The following is a 7,436-nucleotide window of genomic DNA, read 5'->3' as shown; positions in this document are numbered from 1 at the left end:
TTTCAATATTTATTGGCACAGCAGTCGTCAGCATCACAGTAAATTAACTTTCAGATACCCATCAAAAATGGCAAAACGGAAGGTGGACACTGAGAACCGGGGTTTCAAACAAGGTGGGAGTCGGAGTATATGTTCACGGAGGTAGCTGGAAAACCTGTGTGTCTTCTGTGTGGAGAAAGTGTGGCGGTACTGAAAGAGTATAATCTGAGACGACATTATGAAACGAAACACGCGACAAAAACAAGAATATGGACATGGACAAAAGGCTACAAAAGGCAGAGGAATTAAAAACGAGGCCTCAAATCTCGACAGGCTCTGTTCAAAAAAGCCAAATCACAAGGCCAGGCTGCTGTCAAGGCCAGTTTTATTTTGGCAGAAGAGATCGCTAAATCAGCCCGGCCATTTACGGAGGGGGATTTCATCAAAAAACTGCATGATTAAAGTTTGTGACGAAGTTTGCCCAGAAAAAAAGGCAACTCTTTTTAAATGTGAGTCTGAGCAGAAACACCATTGCCGAGAGAGTAGACCAGTTGTCCATCAATCTAAAAGAGCAGCTTGTGAAAAAGGGAAAAGATTTCATTGCATATTCCTTGGCTGTGGATGAGAGCACCGACATTTCTGACATTGCCAGTTGTCAATTTTCATCCGCGGAGTGGACTCCAGCCTAAGCGTGACAGAGGAGTTTTTGGCTTTACGTCCTATGCATGGCACAACTACGGGGCATGATTTGTATGAAGAGGTGTCAAGATGTGTAAATGAGATGGAGCTGCCTTGGGAAAAACTCGTGGGTTTGACAACCGACGGAGCACCTGCGATGTGTGGACACAGGAGCGGACTGGTGGCGAAGATACGGGAAAAGATGAAAGAGGAAAACGCGACAGGTGAGCTGACAGCTTATCATTGTATCATACACCAGAAGCGTTGTGCGGTAAGCCTTGAAAATGGAGCATGTAATGAGCATCATCACGCGCACAGTTAACTTTATCAAGCCAAAGGTTTGAATCACCACCAGTTCAAGGCATTTCTGACGGAGTTAGAAACGGAGCATGGTGATTTGCCTTATCACACAGAGGTGCGATGGCTAAGCCAGGAAAGGTGCTTCAAAGATGTTTCGAGCTTCGTGAGGAGATTTGTCTGTTCTTGGACAGCAAAGGGAAAGACACAACACAACTCCGAGACGAAATGTTTCTGTGTGAAATGGCTTTTCTTGTGTGACATTACGAGTCATCTGAATGCAATGAACTTGCAGCTGCAGGGTCGGGATCATGTCATCTCTGATATGTACAGTACAGTGAAGGCATTTAAAACCAAACTGACTCTGTGGGAGACGCAGATGCGGAAAGAAAATTTGAGCCACTTTCCCAGCTGCCAGACCATGAAAGAGAAGCTCTCTACCAGTGCGTTCCCGAGCGCACAGTTGGCTGATAAAATAGGTATGCTTGCCGCTGACTTTCGACGCCGATTTGCTGACTTTGAAGCACAAAAAAGCAGGTTGGAACTGCTCGGTAACCCATTTGCTGTTGACGTGGAAAGCTCACCACCAAACCTCCAAATGGAGTTGATTGACCTCCAATGCAATGATGCACTGAGGGCAAAATATGCGGCAGTGGGTGCTGCGGAGTTCGCCCGTTTCCTCCCCGACACAATGCCCAGCTGCGCATCCAGGCTGCTCAAACGTTGTCTATGTTTGGCAGCACATACCTGTGTGAACAACTGTTTTCTTTGATGAACCTGAACAAAACATCACACAGAAGTCGACTTACTGCTGAACACCTCCACTCAATTTTCGAGGATTTCCTCAGCTCAGAGCCTTACCCCGAACATTGATGAACTTGTGGAAAGATGGGACACCACCAAGTATCACCCTCAACCTCAAACAAGTGAACATTACTGTGCAATCACATATTTAGAGTTTTTACTCAGTTCAAGTTTAAAAGTTAAAGTTTAATATTTGTTTTCACTGCATGTTACTTCTCCTTAAACAAAGTGTTGTTTTTGATTAATAGATTTTTGCACTTTATTTTATTGTATTTCAATCCAATTATATTTTTAAAAATATTTCAGTTGAGTGATGATAGAAAATTGCTATTATTGTTTTTTTTCTTTGAAGTAAATTTAGCCCACTTTTGCTAAAATAGAAATATAGGCTACTGATGGTGCCTTGAATACCGGTTTCTTTCATTTAATGTTCATGTTATGGGGATTTTTATATAAAGGAAATTTGTCTTTTGTGTCTGTTGAAAATTAAAGATTACTGACAGAGCCATAAGAAAATATTGCTTTATTTATCTGATCATATTGGAATATATTTGTTAGGTTTTCAGTAGGTTCAATTAGGTTCACTAGACTATATGCGTCATTTAAAAATTTTTCAATGAACATTCGAACAGTCCGGCCCTCGGCTTGTAGCTAAATTTTTTATTTGGCCCTCCGTCCATTTGACTTTGACACCCCTGCCCTAGACCATACAAAATCCCCATAGATAAACAAAAACCCTAGACAAGTCAAAACCCCTAGACAAGACAAAAACTAAACAAACCACCCTTGTCACACCCTGACCTAACCCAAAACTAAAGAAAACAAATATAACTAAAGTCAGGGCGTACCATCATAACCAATATGGGTTAATATACCACAACATCACCGTTACAGGCAATGTTCCCGCGTTAGCGGAGACTGCATTTACGCTAAAACACTGTTGCTGTATATGTCGGCTCAATGGGAAATTATCTTTCCATTTCTCATCATGCAAATCGGTAACACTTCAGCGATCCAGATTGAACAGGGCCCTTAGCCGGTCTACGGAAGCCCAGCGGACTAAACTCCACGGTGAAGAAAATTTCTCAAGAATTTCACCAAAGGAGTGGAGCCAGAGACCAGGCTTCGTGGAATCTACCTCTGACTACATCGATTCGTCCAAGGTCAATACGTAAAAAAATATATAATTATGAAAAACGCCCCCAACTTGTACCAACAGTATATTTGTCCTCTGTAGTTATGTGCCTTTCTTTGTTTGCTGAAATCCATACTCTTTCTAAAAACGTTAATCAAAACAAATTTATTTTATAAAGCCCTTCGTACATCAGCTAATATCTCGAAGTGCTGTACAGAAACCCAGCCTAAAACCCCAAACAGCAAGCAATGCAGGTGTAGAAGCACGGTGGCTAGGAAAAAAACTCCCTAGAAAGGCCAAATCAAACCACCGACTGTTTTCTCATTGCTGTTGCTCTAAGATGGCAAATGTACATTGAATCTCAACAAGGAAACAGTCGGTGGTCGAAATTCATCAAACTACCTTCACCCGTGGGGTGGAGTTTAGTCCGCTAGCATGTGCCTAGTTACAATAATGCTAATCTTTAATGTTAATCGCTAACTAGGTTGCTGGCTAGCTAAATGTACTAGCTAGGGCATAGCCGAAGTTAGCTCTTATACAGGTTGTACCAGTGGTGGTGTAGATCAGCATGTTATTTGTATAACGGCATGTGATTAGGGTCCCCTTGGAAACACTGACCAACACTTTGGTTCCTAGCCTGTCATAACTCCTGGCTTTTTAATGTGTTGTCATGCCAACAACACCAACCATAGAATTAGAATAGTCATTCTGATTCCAACAATTCACCCAAATGTTTTTGATCTACACTGAGTATACAAAACATTAAGAACACCTGCTCTTTCAAATTAAATAAAACTTTATTGGTCACATACGCGTGTTTAGCAGATGTTATTGCGGATGTAGCGAAATGCTGTGTTTCTATCTTCGACTGTGCAGTAATATCTAACAAGTAATATCTAATAAATTCACAACATATACCCAATACATACAAATCTAAGTAAAGGAATGTAATTAAGAATATATAAATATATGGATGTGCAATGTCAGAGCACCATACACTAAGATACAGTAGAATAGAATACAGTATCTACATATGAGATGAGTAATGCAAAATATGTAAACACTATTAAAGTGACTAGTGTTCCGTTTACTAAAGTGGACAGTGATTTCAAGTGTGTATGTTGTAGGCAGCAGCCTCTATGTGTTAGTGGTGGCTATTTAACAGTCTGATGGCCTTGAGATAGAAGCTGTTTTTCAGTCTCTCGGTCCCAGCTTTGATGCACCTGTACTGACCTCGCCTTCTGGATGATAGCGGGATGAACAGGCAGTGGCTCGGGTGGTTGTTGTCCTTGATGATCTTTATGGCCTTCCTGTGACATCAGGTGGTGTAGGTGTCCTGGAGGGCAGGTAATTTGCCCCCGTTGATGCGTTGGGCAGACCACACCACCCTCTGGAGAGGCCTGCGGTTGCGGGCGGTGCAGTTGCCAAACCAAATGGTGATACAGCCAGATAGGATGCTTTCAATTGAGCATCTGTAAAAGTTTGTGAGGGTTTTAAGGTGCCAAGCCAAATTTATTCAGCCTCCTGAGGTTGAAGAAGCTCTGTTGTGGACCATTTCAGTTTGTCAGTGATGTGTACGTCGAGGAACTTGAAGCTTTCCACCTTCTCCACTGCTGTTTCGTTGATGTGGATAGGGGGGGGGCTCCCTCTGCTGTTTCCTGAAGTCCACGATCATATCCTTTGTTTTGTTGACGTTGAGGGAGAGGTTATTTTCCTGGCACCACACTCTTAGGGCCCTCACCTCCTCCCTGTAGACTGTCTCGTCATTGTTGTGTCGTCTGCAAACTTGATGATTGAGTTGGAGGCGTGGCAGTCATGGGTGAACAGGGAGTACAGGAGGGGGCTGAGCATGCACCCTTGTGGGGCCCCAGTGTTGAGGATCAGCGAAGTGGAGGTGTTGTTTCCTACCTTCACCACTTGGGGGGCGGCCCGTCAGGAATTCCAGGACCCAGTTGCATAGGGTGGGGTTCAGACACAGGGCCTCGTTTCCGTGAAACACAGTATATTACAATCCCTGATGTCTCGCTGGAAAGAAGTCCTCGCCCTGAGCTCGTCAACTTTATTATCCAGAGGCTGAACATTTGCGAGTAATATACTCAGAAGCGGTGGGTGGTGTGCGCTCCTCCTATTTCGAACTAGAAGACCGCTCCGAGTATCTCTCCTTCGCCGGCGTTGTTTTGGGTCGGCTTCTGGAATCAGTTCAAATCGCCCTGATGGGAGGTGCGAACAAAGGATCCGCTTCGGGAAAGTCGCATTCCTGGTAGTGCTGGTGAGTTACCGCCTCTCTGATATCCAAATAGTTCCTCCGGCTATATGTAATAACACAAAAAAAATTCTGGCCTAACAATGTAAGAAATAATACAGAAAAAAACTCAAATCCTGCAAAAGTTTCCTAAAAACAAGAAGCAAGGCAGCCCTCTGTCGGCGCCATTTAACTTTGTCACATGACATACACACACAACTTTTCCATGACATAGCCTTCTCAACAGGAGACTGACACCTTGTGGTGAACATGACACTACACTTCTCAACAGGAGACTGACACCTTGTGGTGAACATGACACTCTACACTTCTCAACAGGAGACTGACACCTTATGGTGAACATGACACTCTACACTTCTCAGCAGAGAACTGACAGCTTGTGGTGAACATGACACTCTACACTTCTCAACAGAAGACTGACACCTTGTGGTGAACATGACACTCTACACTTCTCAACAGGAGACTGACACCTTGTGGTGAACATGACACTCTACACTTCTAAACAGGAGACTGACACCTTGTGGTGAACATGACACTCTACACTTCTCAACAGGAGACTGACACCTTGTGGTGGCAGGAAGGAAGAGCATACAGGGACACAAACACACACAGTGTACAAAACATTAGGAACACCTACACTCCCATGACATAGACTGACCAGGTGAATCCAGGTGAAAGCTATGATCCCTTATTGATGTCACTTGTTAAATCCACTTCGATCAGTGTAGATGAAGGGGAGGAGACAGGTGGTTAAAGGAGGATTTTTAAGCCTTGAGACAATTGAAACATGGATTGTGTATATGTAACATTCATTGGGTGAATGGCCCAGACAAAAGATTTAAGTGCCTTTGAATGCTAGTCGGTGCCAGGTGCACCTGTTTGTGTCAAGAACTGCAAAGCTACTAGGTTACTCACTCGCAACAGTTTCCAGCGGGCATCAAGAATAGTCCACCACCAAAGGACATCCAGCCAACTTGACAACTCTGGAAGCATTGGAGTCAACATGGGCCAGCATCCCTGTGGAACGCTTTCGACACCTTGTAGAGTCCATGCCCCGATGAATTGAGGCTGTTCTGAGGGCAAAGGGGAAGGTGTTCTAATGTTTGGTATAGTCAGTGTATATTTCAAGTCAAATCGCAATATTTGGTTGAAAAATCACATTTAGATTTTTTGCCAATATCGTGCAGCCCTACTAACAACCTGAGCCCAGTTTTCCAGAAGCATCTTAAGGATTGAGTTCTTTCTTAGAACCATACGATCCTTACTGAGCTTTATTGCTTTGGGGAACCGGGCCTTGGTAATTTAACTTCAGAAAGTTTTCAGACCCCTTGACCTTTTCCACATTTTTGTTATGTTACAGCATAGTTTTTTCCCCCTCATCACAATGCCCCATAATGACAAAGTAAAAACAGGATTTCTGTTGGAGCTGTGGTAACTGTTGGAGCTGTGGTAACTGTTGGAGCTGTGGTAACTGTTGTAGCTGTAGTAACTGTTGGAGCTGTAGTAACTGTTTGGAGCTGTGGTAACTGTTGAGCTGTGGTAACTGTTGGAGCTGTGGTAACTGTTGGAGTTAGTATGTGAGCTGTAGTAACTGTTGAGCTGTAGTAACTGTTGGAGCTGTAGTAACTGTTGGAGCTGTGGTAACTGTTGTAGCTGTAGTAACTGTTGTAGCTGTAGTAACTGTTGGAGCTGTAGTAACTGTGGTAACTGTTGTAGCTGTAGTAACTGTTGTAGCTGTAGTAACTGTTGGAGCTGTAGTAACTGTGGTAACTGTTGGAGCTGTAGTAACTGTTGGAGCTGTAGTAAACTGTTGGAGCTGTGGTAACTGTTGGAGCTGTGGTAGCTGTGGAGCTGTAGTACTGTTGGAGCTGTGGTAACTGTTTGGAGCTGTAGTAACTGTTGGAGCTGTAGTAACTGGGAGCTGTAGTAACTGTTGGAGCTTGTAGTAACTGTTGGAGCTGTAGTAACTGTTGTAGCTGTAGTAACTGTTGAGCTGTAAGTAACTGTGGTAACTGTTGGAGCTGTGGTAACTGTTGGAGCTGTTGGTAACTGTTGGAGCTGTAGTAACTGTGGTAACTGTTGGAGCTGTGGTAACTTGTGGTAAACTGTTGGAGCTGTGGAGTGTACTTTTTGAGAGGCTGTGGTAAACTGTTGTAGCTGTGGGTAACGTGTTCGTAAGCTGTGGTAACTGTTGGGCTGTGTGGTTGTCCTTTATAGTGGTCCGGAGTGAGGAGAACTGCTTTCTGCCTAACACAAGGTTGGGACAAACAGACAGCGCGC

The sequence above is a fragment of the Salvelinus sp. IW2-2015 genome, unplaced genomic scaffold, assembly GCF_002910315.2.
Source record: "Salvelinus sp. IW2-2015 unplaced genomic scaffold, ASM291031v2 Un_scaffold1957, whole genome shotgun sequence".
NCBI classification, from domain to species: Eukaryota; Metazoa; Chordata; class Actinopteri; order Salmoniformes; family Salmonidae; genus Salvelinus; species Salvelinus sp. IW2-2015.
Note: the sequence above shows the minus strand (reverse complement) of the source record.